The following is an 18,910-nucleotide window of genomic DNA, read 5'->3' on the forward strand; positions in this document are numbered from 1 at the left end:
AAAAAAAATTTACGCCAGGGTACTTAATTCTAAAAAACCTCGCATTTCTTCTACCTGAATTTCCTAAATCAGATCAAATTTCCCGTGGAGACTTTTCATACACTAATACAGAAATATGAGAATAAGTCTCAGAAATTTAAACTGTAAGCCATTTCTTGTTGTAAAAGTGCAGGATAAAACTCTACATGTCATTATAATACTAAATTTTCGAATTTTTTTTTTAAATTAATATTAAGACAAAAATTTTTCATAAAAATACAATTTTTTCTTTATTTTTTGGATAATGCGAGAAACTTTTAGCGAACAAGCAATTAGCTAAAAAATTAGCTTTGACAATAAAAATTTTCTATATTTTGTCGATATCTATTTACTTTAGGTCCCATAATAAAATTGTTGTTTAAGATGCATCTTCATGGGGATATATTTCGACCAAAGGCAAAACGCAGCTCACAGAAATTCTCTATTAAATTTGAATAATGTTGGTAAAATAAAAGACCAAACTTTTCTTTGGAAGTATTGTGCACTATCTGCGCCTTAATCTATTTTGAAGTATTGTGTAGGTACTAGACTGCGCCTTATTAAAAGAGAGTGGTGTTACCCGTGACACCACTCCTACTGCGTAAATTAATCAAGCCTTCTTGAGAAAAATGCCCTAAAAATCTATTTCACAAACTTTTACAAAATCCTTTAAAAAACACGTTTCCAGTATGCTATCCCATAGGAACCGTGCATTTTTAGGGGACAAACATAAGCCTTTGTTATTTTCTGACCCCTAAACTACCACTACCTATGCAAAAATCGATCCTTTGCTCTATTAAAAACTAAAACAAATCTATCCCACAAGAACCATACATTTAATCTGGATTAAAAGTAGTATGTACTATTTCAGACTATAATCTATATATCTATCTCCGTGCAAAATTTCCATCAGATCCGTTCAGCCTTTCAGGCGTGATTGAGTAACAAACATTCATCCATCCATCCAAACTATTATAATACGTATCAGCTATAACACACGTACAATGACGTCTATAAATCAGTCCTGAACCTTTTCAAATTTTTCTATTGCATTAAAAAAATTATGTTATTTAAACATATCAACGTGAATAAAAAAGAGGGATATGGTAATTTTTGAATTCGTGTGGAATAATCGACCTATTGTATATAGTAAAAATGAATTTTTATCCGGATATAAACAACATTGCAATAATTCATAGCTCATAAACCTAAAATTACTAAGGTATTTGTAGGACATAATACAAATCACTATGATTACTACTAACGGATTTACGTTAGGGAGAACTAAACCTTAATTTAATTATTATACACTTAAACAAAAAAAATTAAATGTATATACCGTGACATATTTCTCTATTGTTTAACAACAATATAACAATAACAATAATTTTGTGTCAATAAACAATATATGATTTTTTTTTCATGTATACATTTGTGATTTATTAATAACAATAATTTTTATTATTTTCAGTTATGATAGTTACAGCTACGTATACAGTTTGTGGAGCGAATCTTTGGATAAATTTGTTCATTGCGATTGATAGAATTCAGTGTCCTAGTTGCGCCTATAAAACAAAAAAACTTTGTTACTGATTACTTTTTAACAAGTCCAGGTTCTATAGATCTGTAAACAATCAGAAATCACTTTGATTGATTGTAATGATGATTGAATTCCTCGTAAGAAAGAAATAATGGGGTTTAACCTCCATTTTTCAGAGATATACGTCTATAGCAGACGTATATCGATATTATAAGGGATTTTAAGGATGTACGAACACCAAGGCAATTATAAATAAAAATCTTGAGTTTTTTTTTATATGAAGTTGGAGTAAGTCTAAATCAACTCTGAAAATTTTAAGAGGAAAGGGGTGGTTGCTCGATTATTTCAATAATTAAATCAGTTCAAAAGTAGACATATTTAATAAACATTGGTTTTATGGTAAAACGGTAGATGAATGGATCTGTTTTCATAGATTTCTTCAAAACTAGTCGGTGAAAATTTAAAAAAAACTTTCAATTAAAATCCGTTGTGCCCGACTAATTAAGGTTGTATTATCACGGTAGTGATATACTTATGCATCTACCTATATTTTACTATCTTTTTTTCGTAAAACATATTTTGAATAAAAGCTATAACTGTGAATAACGATATCCCCTACGAATTACTTAATTGGACGTGTAACTTGTATGTTTCCTGGTTCTTACTCTTATTAATCATTTTATTATTGGAAGATTCTATTAAAGGTATTTATGGTTGAGGATTATTAGGTCTTCTCTTTAGATTTTATGACAGCTGTACAACGAGAATGCAATTTTTTACGACGGGTGCACGACGTTATGACGCGTCAAAAAGACGCAAAAATTATTGGCTGTAGAAAAATTGTACAAGCAATCTTGCTGGAAATATGTCATGAATTTCGAAAAATTGTTTGTTTAAAAAGTCGAACATTTTGTAGCGTTTTATCTTTGATTTTTGCGGTCTGTTTATGGTATACCTTCTGTTGTATAGCACTAAGCAACAGCGGCTATGTTTATTTAATCCTAAAGGGGCTCCTTTTAATACTGTGCCGAAAGGAATGTTTTAGTAATCTGAAAAATATTTCGGAAATCATTAGATTGGTATCCTTACACGCGTGAGTAGAGAAATATGGAATCATCAGCATAGAGATTTCAAAAAGTTCAACTCGCCACTGGTTGTGATGTTGCGATAAGAATCTTCCTAGAGTATAAATCACCCTGTACAACATAAGTATATATGGACATATTTGTAATGTGATGTGTGTCCATTTGACTGATTAACATGAATTGAACGACAAAATTACAGACAATGTATAAAAATTGTTGTTTTGTAATAACCTTCCATTATCATAATTATTGTTATTTAAAAAAAAAACTATATAGACTACTCTGTTCCGGTTATCTTATGATCAATGAACATTATATCTATTGTGTATGCTGTATGGGATGATATTTCGAATAATGAGAGAACACGTTAGTTGTAACAAAAAACCAGACGGATGTGTTGATATTTCACATGCTAAATTTTATAGGCTTGTGAAATGTTTACAGCGAAATTAATGTATAAGAGCTTTATATACATATTAGCTGGCTATATTTTCCTTTTGCAATCATAGAAATAAATATTCGCTAAGATATGTAAAGCACTAAGCTTTTTGAAATATCTCTCTTTATAGTAGGTCTGTGTACGTACCCTTATATAGATGACTTATCTTGGCTCACCAGAACGTATATTAATGAATACGTTTGCACATACGGAGCCTGAATAGAGTTTAGAATCAATTCAGTACGTGTACGATCGTGTGGTGTACCAGCACGGGTGAAATTAATGGCGCCCTAGGCTCTATGAATTTCGATACAAATTTTGGAAGTCAAAATCTTCAAACAATTTGTCAGTTTATATTTATCAATAACAAACGAACTTCAATTACGATAAAAATATATTATTCTTCCAAACATAATTAATAACTTTTAAATTTTGTTGCCCCTTCCAGGTTGCCGCGCGCCCTAAGCCCAGATCTCACAAGCCTAAGCCTAAATTTTTAACTGTGTAGTAAAGGGTGTATATCAACTTCTACCCGGGACAGATATAGCTGTAAAAGCAATTAGTCTTCTTGTTTCATACTTTTTAGTAGAACATTTAAAAAAAAAAGACAGACAAACTCAATTTTTAAATGTTTATATATAAAGAAAATGTATTATTTTGAAAGACAAGATAAAATGGGGTGGATGATTAATATTTCATCAAATCCTGTATGCTATGTTAATTTGGTCTACCTGTACACTATCAGAAATATTTGTAAACTCATTTGAAAAAAAGTAACACAATTTGGTTACAATACAATTTTTAGTGATTTCAAAGCAAGTTTTTATTTGGTGGTAAGAAATTTTTTGTGAATATCATTATCAGTATCGGTGTGAATGCCATACTGTGTACTGTATTGAGGGAATAGTAAACATTAGCAATACTTATGGCAGACGAGTCAATGCAGTATGGCCGCCCGAAGAAATTTCAGAAACAACGACTTAGTACTGGACTGTTCTGCGATACAGCTGTCAAATTTTTTTGTGGAATTACCATAGAAATTTTGGAGAGTGTACGTATCAAGTGTATTTCTTTCGGTAAAAGATTTTCAATAGTATATTTTCGGGATTTAATCTCTCGTCAACTTTTATACTATTCGCACTGTGTGTGAGTTTTATTGGAGGCGTTTCCATGGTAACGATACACTATTTTAATTATAGAATTGTATGGATGCATATATAATTGTATGGGTTGCATTTATGACTTACATTGAAAATTTGATATTATTCTCTCACAAATTTAAATAAATAATTATGATAATTTACATTTGAAAAATAATATTTGTACAATTTGATTTCTTATTTTCGCAATTTTAAATGCATTAAGTTTAATTAATTAGTGTTTTTCAATAATTTTAATTTGACATTTTCTATAATCTTAACATGTAAAGAACTACCAATTAGTAATAACAACCTCCTTTATCGCCAAAATTTTTCACTGGAAGCGCTGGCATCGATTTTATTGTACCTACCATGACTGCTGACACGAATAGTTACGCATTAGATTAACAAGATTGTGTCGTTTTACGACCTTTCTTATTTTCTGCAACACATTTCTGCGGAAAACTATAATATCATTTCATTTTGTTATACTCTCAACTTGATTCTTTCAAATGAAAGAGAATCTGTTTATTAATAAATTGTTTGAAATATTTATTCTGGATGTCAGAATATTTTAAAAACTAGTTGAGAATCATTTTTATCGTACCTATTAGTTTTTTAAATGATATGTAATTTTTAGATATAAATAAATATGCTCAGCTTCTGTATAGAAGCTACATGCAGCATGTAGTTAATTGTATTTTTATACATCTCTTCATAACTAATAAACGGGATATCCGGTTGAACCTGCCCTGTACCTATCTGTATAGTGTATATGTAGTATACCTATATATTTATCAATTTGCGTTATTATTATTCAAGTAAATTACAGTCAATCCATGCATATTAATGACTCCCAATAATAATTTAAATTTATATAAATATACCTAATTTTTTACCTGTAATTACCTTTGTAAACAAATATAAGAAAATTTTATCGCTCATTTATGTAAATGCAAGTTATTTTTTGAATACAAAACAATCCTATTTAAATTGCATTTTATGGAGCAGTGGAACTGTATATAAAATAAATTTAAAAATAAGAAAAAGATGTTTGAACTATTTAGAACTTAGGTTGTAGACTTTAATATTTAATTTTCTCAATTTTTACTCAACAAATGACTAAAGCTCAGGTTTTTAAGAGAGCAATATTTAACAGAAAGGTTTTTAAAAAAAATAATAAAAATAAAACTGTGTAGTAAAAAGAAAGGAGTGAGGTTATTCGTTGTGTGCGTAGTCATGGTAGGGACGATAAAATCGATGCCATCGCTTCCAGTGAAAAATTTTGGCGTTAAAAGGGGCTGTTATTACTAATTTGCAGTTCTTTACATGTTAATGTTATAGAAATGTCAAATTAAAATTATTGTAAAACACGACTTAATTAAACTTAATGCATTAAAAATTGTGAAAATAAGAAATCAAATTGCACAAATATTATTTTTCAAATGTAAATTATCATAATTATTTATTTAAATTTGTGAAACAATAATATTAAATTTTCAATGTAAGCCTTAAATGCAATCCATACAATTATATATGCATCCATACAATTCTATAATTAAAGTAGTGTATCGTTACCATGGAAACGAAACTCACGCACGGAGCGAATACAGGCACTATCGTGTGCTTAGCGTCAGTTTCACACTAACATAATTTGAAGTAAATGATTAGCGTGAATATTATCTAAGTTTTTTGAGTAACTCTCAGATTTTTTGATGATCAGTGGATGAACGTCATCACAAGTTTAACCAAAAGGCAAAAAACCCGCAGATCCGTCCTAACTTGTTCCCATTAAAGACATGACCAACCCGTAGATCAATAAATCTACGTAACCATGGGGAAATCTACTAATTTTTCCTCAAAAACTTATAATATTCTGGCCACGTTATTTATCTACTCCAAATTTTCTAACCTTGAGACTCACACTAGACACACGATCGTGTCAGTGTTTCCTTAACGTAACAAAAAGAAGTAAACTAATGTAGATTATCATTTTTATACCAAAGTGTGTTCACACATTTTCAATCAACTGTTACTGATGTTTTTAGTAAGAGTTTCCTCTGTCTAGGAAGAGTCAGCTCTTACAGAGTCATTCCTAACCTCGTCTAACATATAAAAACAAAAATCATAGGTATATTCTGCATTAGATGATCTAATAACCTCAAAAAATTCATGCAAATTTTTTCTTAATAAACAAACAATATCAATTTTGAAATTCATTTTTGAAAATTTCACTGATAAAAGAAAGTGTTGCCATTTTTAAACATAATAATAATAGTAATCACTAAAAAAAGTTGAAAAAAATCCCTTGAAGGAACACCAAAACTAATTGAATTTTTGTATATTAAAAATTATACATATGAAATTAGCCATTGATTTCTAGCCGCTAGCAGTAAAATAGAACGTGATAAAAATGTAAACACACATGTGTGATAGTAGTGGTCAAGACTGACATACGAACGGACAATGATAGGTATTATTCAAATAAATTTATTTTTATTAATAAAAAAAATGAAAGTTATCAATATATTAAATCAGAATGATATCTCTAAATTTGTTCTTCTTTTTCAAATAATTTTTCCATTTTTACCAAGTTATATTCATTCATATTTAGTATCAAATTAATACATTAAATTATATGCTTACTAAATTACTTTCTCACGTTTTCTTTTCACATATGATTTTAATTTGTGCTACATATTTTATTAATATATTGTTTATACGTACATGTTAAAATTACTATTCTTTGAAAACTTTGACTGTCATAGTCACTTCAGTCTTTCATGTTAGAAGTAATGACGTTGATAAAAACCCCGTTAACAAAATACTTCCCTGTTGTAATCAAAGTTCAGAATTAATTAATTGTACCACTTTAATTATTATTAAAAAGGTGTCGTTTTTTTGTTACACTATATTCTGTTACCATAGGGATAATATAATTATATTTGTTACGCAAAAATGCGATATGGAATAAAGTTCCAAAAAAGTGGAAAAGCTACGAAGAGAATATTCAAAATTCCATACCTTTTTATGATTTCGCCAATATAATGCCAGAAACTACGTTATCTAACGTTAAGAAATGCATTTCGTTTACTACAATGCTGGTATGATAAAGAGATAGACACTGTAGTACCTTTGTTAGCAAAACTTATATTACAGTATTGAATAAGGCTATCCATCAGAAGTGTTCATCACTAAACAGTATGGGTCGGACACCCATACTAACTCGTTTACCATAACTATTGCTAATAATACAGTTCCCTCATTACTGTACACAGTATGGCGTTCACAATCGATGCTGACATAGTGATTTCCACAAAAAACCTTCTTCTACCTTGGAAAAGGGAAAAAAGTATTTTTGTGTTAGCAGTTTTTAAAACAGCACATAAATTGCCAGCCAGAATTTTGTTTTTATATACAAGCCAAGATAATAAAAGCGTGTTAAAAAAGTCTGGTCTAAAATGAGGTGCAGTAGTAAATATGTGTGTTCTCTGATATATAGGTGACTATTTAATTATTATATAGTTGCAATCAGATACTAAGGCGAACACCAAAGGGTATCGAAAATAGGCAAATACCAAACAGTAAATAACATCGCAAAGTAAATAAAATCCGTTAATTATCTATCCAATGTTATATACACCCATTTGATACTTTCCTACTTGTACTCACTTTCTTTTAACTCGTTGGTCTGCGTGTCTGCTTGCCTACCGAATAAACTTTGGATCGATTTTTAATCCTTTCCCGTGATTCAATCGAGCTGAAACTTTGCAAGCAAACGCGTGGCGAAGATTAAAAAAAAGGTCGAGAGCCTACATTATAAATGTAGCGCTTCTGAAAATTTAAGTTATTAATTTTAGCAGTCAAATATTTGTTTGATTCTATAAAAAATTTAATTTTATAGTTACTTTTAGTTTGTTCTGCATGAAAAACTTGTAGTATTAGTTTAAAAATGACATTCTTCTGATTTAGTTGTCAACCCAATATGTGAGTACATTACGTTTGATTTGATTAGGATATTTATTATGACATAATATAAAAATTTCATTGTACTTACTTTAAATTATCTCTTTTTCCTGAACTTATGATAAATTTCACAACTCAATTTTTTTAAATGTTAAAACATAAAATTTTACAAAAAAATACTAATTATAAAAAAATTGTTGCATTTTCTCAAAATTCATGGCAACCTGAATCGATTGAGTAGTTTTAGTTTAATTAGGTAACCTATAGATGCCGTTTTTTGGTGGCTGTTGTAGTTTTTTGGTTTTAATTCCCAACCAGCAAACAAATATCGTGCGATAAAGAACATGATTCAAGTTTTTTTTAAATCCAGATTCCAAAATGACCATATTCGAAATAACAGTATGATGACCGCAATAGTTAAACTAGCGATTCTCAACAATAGGTCACATCATATTTGTCTGGACAACTATTAAATATTTAAATTTGTTGATTGAAATTCATGTTTTGCGTCAATGAATATATTTTATTGTGATTCAAAAAAATTTTTATTACGTACGTTAAGAGAATAACCTTAAATATATGGAAGTTGAATTGCAACAAAAAAGTGTGGTATGTATGTGATATTGACCTTTCTTCTGTTTCTGATTCACGTACTGTTTATCTTTTAACAATTTCATTCACTCAATAAATATAGATGTTGAAACGGTTATATTTGTTACGACAAATATGTCTGTTATAAGTCTGCTATGCTATGCTATGTGTTTTTAAAGATACCAAAACTATAATGTTAATATTCTAACCATTTTTAAAATAGAATACGCGTTTGTTCAATGATATTGTTATTATTTATACAATGTGTAACAAAATTGTATTTGATTATCTGCTTTTTCAGTCATTTCATCCTTTTCCATTCATTAAAATTTAAGAAAAAAATAATAGTTAAAGTTAGAACCTTAAATTTGCTGATATCCAGTTAGACATTAATTTGAGTATATTTTTAACCCCCGAACTAAAAAAAGGGGTGTTATTGTAGTATTCAGTTTGACCGCTATGTCGTAAGTCTGTGGCCGTGTAGCGTTTAAACGGATGAACCGATTTTGATTTTTTTGGATTTGTTTGAAAGGTAATTTAATGGAGAGTGTTCTATATATTGAATGTGTTCAAATGAGAGTTTAGGGTTTCGTGGCCGAAAAATTTGTCGAGGGTTTTTTAATTTTATTAATTTCACTTGTAAAACGGTGATATTGTAAATTGACAGAAAATTGTGCCATTTACTATAAATATAACTGCAATAATTATGGATTTCAAATCACATCATTTTGAACAATTGTAGATGAAATTGAACCTCTTAAAATCTCGAAAATTAATCTGAAAATTGTTTTTTTGTCTGTGTATCTGCCTGTGGCATCGTTGATTTCCAAATATAATCTGATCAATATCAATTGATTTTTTTATTTAGGTAAGACTAATTGAATCGAAATGGTTAAAAATATTTTTGATGAACATTTTAACTGTCTATAGTTTGGAGTTCGTCAAGTCTTTCCCTTTAAATCTCAAAAAAAGAACGAAAGGTGCCGTTCGAACCTCGGTAGGAACTATGTTCTTTCCGATATAAATTATGTTTTATTGAATTACTAGCACAATGTAGGAATGGTAATAAAATTGTATTTAATAATTTTTTTCAAGTTTCCGTTTATAAAGAAAGGAAAATAGATATTTTTTTTATTAATTATTATTATAAAAATATAAAGAAATCAACTTTATGATCATGTTTTCAAAATTTTATGTAAAACGCCATTTATGTTCAGAATCAATAAATAAATTGTACCGCTTTAATTATTATTACATACATAGGTGTCGTTTTTTTGACTATATTTTGTTACCATAGAGATAATGTATATTTATTACACGCAAAATTTTTGCGATTTTTCTGGCATACCCTCTCAGTTTGCAAACAAATCAGAAACGTGCGATAAAGAACATAGTTACAAAAAATGGAAGAGCAACGAAGAACAAGATATTCAACCTCCGCTTCCATAATAAAAATACAATTTTAAATAATCGGTGTAAAAAGATAAGTTAAACAAATCTGAAAAAATAGATTTTTATCCAATTTGGATGTTCGTTCCTAAATTAAAGTGTAGATAATTCCATTGATTTTAAAAATTATTAATACATGCAATAATTATAATAACATTTAAAACCATAAATCTGGCCTGATTATTTAAATCGAATATTTAGCTAGTAAAATCATTTTTTCTGTGTAGTAATAGCGCTGAGGTGTATGGAAAATAGGTACCGGCTACCGAAACATGCTTGCATTAAAAATATAGGTCTAAGTGAGACTAAATGAAATACTGAAACCGTGAGATGTTCTTTTATTACACTTCACGAAACAAGTGAAATTACTCAATTACGATAGAAACGATCGAGGTTTCTCGATATTAGTGTGCATGAATTATAATTTCTTTCTTAAAATTCAAACTTATAGAAAACATAAAATACGAAAAAGAAGAATAGAATAGGTTTGCTACTTTTTTGTTCGACTGTGTGTAACAGATGTAGTAATAAAACATTTGTAGGTAAGTTGAATAGAAAGCGAAACTTTTTAAAATCATTAATAATAGATCAATAATATATTTATTTCTAATCTTTATTATTTTATTTGAATAATACAATTTCTATTTTAAAAGAACCCAACCAAATTAATAACTGTATTATTTCATTCGTAATAACTTTATTATTACAGTATTTAATAAAGATTTGGGTCAGCATCACAAATGACTATACTATCCTCACAAGCTGCCATAAATAATTATTTTAATTTCCAAAGTTTTGTCGGTTCAGTGTAGAGCAATGAAACAAAAATAGTTCAGGTATCTTATAAATATTAATCGATTTCTTTCATTTTAATAGAAATTATTTTAAAACACTGTTCCAGATATTGTCCCACATATATATAATGCAGCCCATGTGTACCTTTTATCATGCGCGTTACAATACGTCATAAAAAAATTTAATTTTTAAATGCATACTTATACATAACTACGTCAAATAAAATTTTAAAATATAAATAAATGTAACATATTTTAAAAATTTTGCATTCCTGTACAATTAATAACTGATGATTTATCAATGAATAACGTAGTTCCATGCAAACAATTTTAAATAATAACTATGAAATGAAAAAAAAAAATTCAATAGTAATTATAAAATAAATTTATTTATCCGTATAATTACTAAAACAACAATTACACATTGCAATTGAATCTATAATTGTTGTAAAAAAACCTTATCTTTTTGCACCAATTTCTTTAGGACTTAGTTTGAGTTCAAATTTTGACTTTCAATTCAAAAATTTATTTATAAAAATTCGTTTAAAACATTCATATTTCATTTCCGCAAATAAACGATTTTTTTGTTTTATTTCTGAAAAAATTTCTGATATTAGCCAAAAATTTTGAACTCTAAAAGGGATATTCGAGGAAATATTTTTTTTTTTTGGAATCAACATGTTTGGAAACTGTCTAGATTATCAGAAAATTTTCTATCGAATTTTGACGACAGTTTAACATTCTTTATATTATTGTGATTAGTACCTGGTACCTGGTACCAGATGTGTACCATTACCATGCAAATTTCTTCCTAAGTAAATTCTTTTTATTGCCTCCATTAACATGCAAATTTCTAATTCGTTTTATTTTCTTCGAATTATATTATGATACCATGTATTATGGCATTATTACATTATTCTATAGGATCTTAATTTATACGATTATTTTAAACAAGCAAAAAATTAATTGTAAGTTAGAAGTGAAGTTAATGAAAGTTTGCTAAGAAATTGAGCATATGTGCAGTCAATTCCGGTACCGAAAATGTCAAATGTTTTGTACTATAATAGGTTATTAGGTTAGGTTAGGCTATATTGGCTGTCCACGAAGGACACACTTAGGCTATAGAGCCCATTTTTGTACTAATAATAATTTTGCAAACATTATTTGATAATATTAGAAAATACAAATATGTCAAATGTTATTTTTTATACAATATTTATTTATTGAATTTCTGATGGGCATTTGAAATTATTTGTTTGCCGCATCCAAATTTTTATGATCATTTATTTGATTATTTATTTGTTCGTAATTTGCTGAAAAATGTTCCAGATTACTTTGATTTATTTTTAACATCAAATAAAATTTAATCACATTTTTAATTAACATCCGAATTTAAAAGTTTGATTTGAAAAATTTTAAATGAAATATTTGTTTTACATATGTATATCGATTATTGACGTATGTCTTCGCGCTTTTACGGCCTCATTTATTATTGTCTGAATGGAATGAAACTTCCAAAGATATAGGCATTGTTATAATTTGAATTATACATATTTATCAAAAAACTTCTTCATATTTTAAAGCTGCAACCTTCATCCTCTCTTGGCTGAACGATAGAATATTACAAATTATGTACCATCGTATAAGTGCTAACATCTTATTGAACAACCCTGTATATTTTTAATTAATTTTCATTAGTTTTCGCTAACTTGCGAAATACATATATCCAAATACTCATTAACGACTTAAAGTTTAATTAATTTTTTTTTCTTTTTGTTTCAGGTAAGGAAATAATCAATCAATAAGTACCTAATTCATCGATAATTCCAAGATTGTTTTGTAATAATGGTGAGATTGAAAGATAAAGAGTAAATTATATTTGTTTCTAATTTTTATTTTATTACTTAAAATATAAATATCAATCATTATTTTAAAAAATAATCATAATAATAATGGCAAAATACATGCTTTTATCAGAATTTATGAACTGTAACTTCTTCGGTTAATACTTACTTTACTTACATATAGTATAGTAAAGTTAATTATTATGGAATAAATAATTTAAAATTTTTTATATATATTTTAAATTTATATAAAAATTGATTGCTATAGTAAAATATTAATAATAATGATATACAATGCGAGAGATTATATTTTATACAGTATTGGTCAATGAATTTAAGCATAGTAATAACGAGAGAAATTAAGTGATCTTTACACTTGATTATTGAAAATCACTTGATTATTGAAAAAAGAAATTTGAGACCAAACAAAGTTAAATTTTTAGTTGCCCTCGTAAAATTGATGAATATATATGTTGAGATTCAACCATTTTCTGCTAAGATAGTAAATGATTTTGTCGAATACTCTACATAATAGGTGGTCCTATTCATTGCCGAACAATCCGAAAATTATAACGTCGGAAAAAAGTTTTTTGCCGTTTTTATACGATTATCTACTTATTTAAATGTTGCTCAACATATATTCACAAATTTAAGCTTGTGGAAAATATACTTTTCCTTAAATCTAAATGTACTCGAATCTCTTGAACGTGTCTTGGAATAATTAAGAAACAAGTGGAAATAAACAATCGACTGAGTTAATTGTTGAAATACCATGTATAGACAGTGTTGATGACGAAATCGTTTGTTTTTTTGACTTCATGTAAGTGAGCAAAGGTATCCACTCTGATAGCCACACATTCATAACTGATATTCCCATATAATACATACTATTTGTTCTATCTCTAACGGTTTACAAGATGGGTCCTACGGATCCAAGACCCAAATCACCTATGTTGCTCATTTACGAACTCGACCTCACTTTTTACGTCCCGTTATCGTGGTTCGGACAGACAGACGGACAGACGAACAGACAACCGGAAATGGACTAATCAGGTAATGTTATGAACACCTATACCAAAATTTTTTTCGTAGCATCAATATTTTTAAGCATAACTTGGGACTAAACTAAATATACTATGATATATTTCATATAAACATGGTATTATAAAAATGGTAATGGAATTTAAATGTCCAATACTGTATAAAAATAAAATATAAACGGTACATATGCATTGAGTAGGTAGAAGAAGTATGTTATTATATTCTATTAATAACATTACTATATATTATATTGACCGGATAGTAAATTATTTCAAAGAGAGTGGTCTTGGTCCAATGGTTGGCTTGTTGGCGGCTGTTGCTTCTGCTGCTGCTGCTCTTGGTCTTGCTGCTGCATGCTTTTCTGACATATGATGATGATGACGATCAAAACACAATTCCGGGTTCGATTTACTTACTATAAAGTGAATCACGTCATTTATATGTATATGTTTTTGATAATAATAATAATAATGTTTCGTAACAATACCCTTTCTTTAAATAAAATAACTACACCTGCCATTCAAAATTTGGTCGAAATTATTTGTGTTGGCTTCTTTCTTATTTTGATTGATTACAAAGTGGTAATTATTTTTATTACATTGATTAAGCGGTCGTGTGGTACTGGTAAGTTTAAGTGTGTGTAAGAAGCTTAGTAATTAATTTTTTATAATTTGTTGGATTTTGATTGGTTAGAAGTTAATAATAAAAGACTAATTTATAAATTCTATCTTTTTTATATATCTCGAAAGAAATGTACATAATTATGTTAATATCTACCTTAAAAGTGTTCAGTTTTTTACTACTAAATATGTCAGTTTTTTTCTACTCTGGTGTTCTACTGTGTTTATTTACTAAAATAAAATATCATTTCAAAAAACAAATATCTTATACCATATATCTGTTTTACCACCTTTCCGCTGATAATTTCATTTATCAGCTCCTCATTTCAGAGACTGAGTGCTCTTCCTTCATGCATATATCATGCACTACACCAGCTCATCACAACTATTAATTAAATTAATTTTGTTGCGGCTGAGAATCGAACCCGCTACCCTTAGCATACCGCGGACGGAATTGGTTACGCCTTGACCAACTGAGCTAATAGGGCGATAACAAATATCTTGTTTCAAATTAAATTAAGTCGAGAGTAAACCAAATTCTGATTGTTTGTAGACAGTTTTTATTTTCAAAAAAAAGGGAAGACCCTTGTGGACTCGTTAAAAAGTGCATATGTTAATTATTTTGAATTTCCTGTTGTGAACCAAGATGAACAGTGAGTGCCTCATATGCTTTGTGAAAGTTGTAGCGTCGTTTAATTCCAGTGTTCTTGATCCGCAGACAAAGTATTTCGTTAATTTGGTTCTCCAATATTTTGAAATATACGATTATTAATTACAGAAGTTTACATATAATAACCATGTAAACTACTGAAATAAAACAAAATTTGTTATTGAGTGAGTAAAAAGCTTGCAGGGTCAAAATAATGTAAATTTTCTCATAACAAGGGTCGAAATAACATAAATTTTAACAAACTGTTCAACTTCACGCATCCTTCGTTAATACTGCTATTATGTATGTTGAAAGTCAAGGTGATAAAGGATTTCTAAATTTTTCGTTGGTGATAGGTATTAGCTTTTAAAAAATTTTCAGTATTCTGAAAGACTGAAGTAGAACGCTGCTGAAACGTACATTTTTTATTCTTATTCTTTGACGCAGAAATAGCATTATTTATTTGCAAATTTTTTGGCCTTTAAGCCTAGACGAATATTTTGGTAAAAATTTTTCAGACAAAAGTCATTTTGTTTCTCCAACAAAAAAGAATTTGTTAAAAAATACGATTAGTAGACTTCTTGGTAGAAAGGTTTTGAATTGCAAAAGGGCAAAATCTTAAGATCATATATGGAAAATCGCGTGGTGCAAAAATAAATTTATAATTATTTAATTCATTTTAAAAATTTTTTAAATCTTTATCCTTAATTTCAATCCTTTAAAATTGTAAATTGAATTTCTAATTAAAATAAAATTAGTGAAACACAAACTATCGAAATAAAAAAACAATAGGAAACCATAATAAATAAAAAATTATGTATATTTCTTCTTTTGTTATGAATTATGAATATTTAAATGTCTTAAATCTATGCAATAAAAATTGATTTACAGGTAAGAGAAACAAGTAACACATATAGATAAAAGTGTATTGACCTTTTTAAAGTAAAAATAACACGTATGTTTGGTTATTTCAATCGATAATATACCGTTTTAGTTTAACAAAAAATAAACAAAAAAGTATACTATGGATAGTTGTGATAAGACACGGAGTTGTAAGTATGAAAAATCTATTGACAAATTGAAAAACAGTACAAAAGACGATTGCCTAGTATTATCGGGTGTCGGGTAAAACTGGTCGATTATGTACGCATCTTTTTTATGTTTGAGAGAAAATTACTTAAATCTCGTTTTTTTGTGTTTGTGAAGTATTACCTCTTACCAGAGATCAATTTATTACTACGCAAGGATGAACTTTGAAATTCAATGCTTGCATTATTAAACCTTTCACATTTCATTGTACACAGATACGAAATAAACTAAAGATAAGAAGTTACATGAAGTTGTATTTTATCAAATCCTGCTACAAATAACATCATTTTTTATCTACCTCAAGATCTATAATTTTGACCTTGAGTTATTAATTACTAATCAATTTTATTTCTGACAATAACAGTGTGTGTGACACGTGCATCAGTAAAAAATTCAAAATACTAAGTCTTTGACTTAATGTGTATCCTTGGGCAATTTTACTTTATTAGTTAGCATTAAGTATTGCAAATTAAAATCAATGTCATTATTGTAGGTAAACAATATAACTTGTTATTGATTATAAAATAAATGCACCTTCTAAAATAAGTGTAAAACAATTAGAGGCACAAGAAATAGTAATTAAATATTGTTAGTAAATTATTTATTTTATCATTCATACAATGTAACAGGTTTTTTTACTTATTGATGAAAATAGAAACGTTTTTACATGATTACAATAAGTACCGTAATTGTTTAACTTTTTTTATGAGTAAGTACTTATTAATTTTCTATTTAAGCTTGTTTATTTATAGATATTATAGCTGAATATATTTCGGCAAAAGTTAATATCAAGTTTTGTCGCGAATTTGGAAAATTTTCCATCAATATAATTCTTCTGATGTATAGAAAATCGATAAAAATCATAACCGCAATCGTAATCGTAATATATAATAACAAAACAAAATATTAAAGTTGATTTGACTGGGATATGTTTAAAAGTATACATGTACACTTACTTCAGCTAAATTTGTTCTAGAGGTAGCTTTACGGTCTAGCTGGAAACAAGAGCAATTTGATTGAAACTGATTTGTAAGAAATTAAAAATATGTAATTTGCATATTATGGGGGGTTTTTGGACCGATTATATAACGAATTTTCCGAAAACTCCAGCTTCATCACTATTAACCGAATTGTGAATTTAGTATATTTACAGTTAATTTAAAATGCAATTATTAAATGCATGTTATTTATGCAAATTGCGTATTTTAATTTCTTATAAATTAATTTAGGTCACAAAATTTTCTGACGCTCTAACGAATCTTTATAATATATCTCGATAATTATAATATATTTGGATCCTCAGAGCCAATCCTTATCCCGAAGTAACGGATCTATTTGGCCGACAACCCTCCTCGCCTATATTATTCTATCGACTAGAAGCTTCTAACCTAGGAGACCTGCTGCGGATATTGGTACGAACTGGTGCGAAAATATAACGTGGCCCTCACTTGGATTTTCAAGGTTTGTGGGAACAATCTAGACATCATTAAAAATATGATGCTCTTCGTAATCTATACCTTATCTTTCTGCTAGAGAATTCCAGGGTACCTGATTACTTAGAAAAGAAAACTCTTCCTAGATCTTCCGACAACGTCTCCAAGCCATGTTAGGTTACCCTGACGCACTTTTTTAAAAGGCCCGTACTTATATAGATATATTAATATATAATTAAATATATTTATATATATCAAAACAAAGCATATCTAATCCGCTACCAGGTATTGGTATAATCAACCAATTTCCCTTTCGCCTATTATATTGTAAATAATATTAATATTATTTATTTATTATTATTATTAAATATTATTTTATTATTAATTAATAATAAATAAAAATATAATATATATATATATATTATTATATATATTATATATATATATTATTATATATATAATATATATATATATTATATATATATATATATAATAAATATTTTTTTTAATAAAAAACACAATATGTTACGTAAGCTTTCGCCTAAGGCTTAGGATCGACTGACTCATGTACAACAACTGTTGACTGAAACCCTTCTCCACTTCAGTCCTCTAGATTGCCACTAGAGTATTTGCTACCACCACCAAGATCTGCACCGATAGCGGCTCCAGATAGCCTCACTTCTAATCCTTCCGCGCACACCATCGCGACCCTCCTACTAGTTAGGGTTTCATGATAAACTTTGACCGTTTTTAGTATTTCGTTTCTGCGACTACTAAGTGAAATCAAATATTATCTATAAGATTCATAATGAACGTTGTTAGCATCATTTTTTATTCATTTATCAATGTATTTATTGTAGATTATTTACCAATGTAAAATTAACAGGCGTAAGTTCTCTGTGACATGGTTAAGCATGGCTATGTATCTTTTCGTCATACAGGTTGGCTGATAAGTCCCCGGTCTGACACATAGATGGCGTCGCTAGTATTAAATGCATATTATTTTTATATAGTACCAACCTTCAAATGATTCGTGTCAAAATTTGACGTCTGTAAGTCAATTAGTTTGTGAGATAGAGCGTCTTTTGTGAAGCAACTTTTGTTATTGTGAAAAAAATGGAAAAAATGGAATTTCGTGTTTTGATAAAATACTGTTTTCTGAAGGGAAAAAATACAGAGTCCGGAAACTCATTATCAAGCCAAGTTTTTGCTT

General features: G+C 28.4%; 1 protein-coding gene across 1 annotated transcript in view; it reads left to right on the forward strand.

Moving 5' to 3' along the window:
* The window catches only part of LOC123290617 (protein outspread), a 449,936-nt gene that overhangs the window by 202,256 nt on the left and 228,770 nt on the right, over positions 1-18,910 (forward strand). The window lies entirely within an intron of this gene.

Source organism: Chrysoperla carnea, chromosome 1, assembly GCF_905475395.1.
Source record: "Chrysoperla carnea chromosome 1, inChrCarn1.1, whole genome shotgun sequence".
Taxonomy (NCBI): domain Eukaryota; kingdom Metazoa; phylum Arthropoda; class Insecta; order Neuroptera; family Chrysopidae; genus Chrysoperla; species Chrysoperla carnea.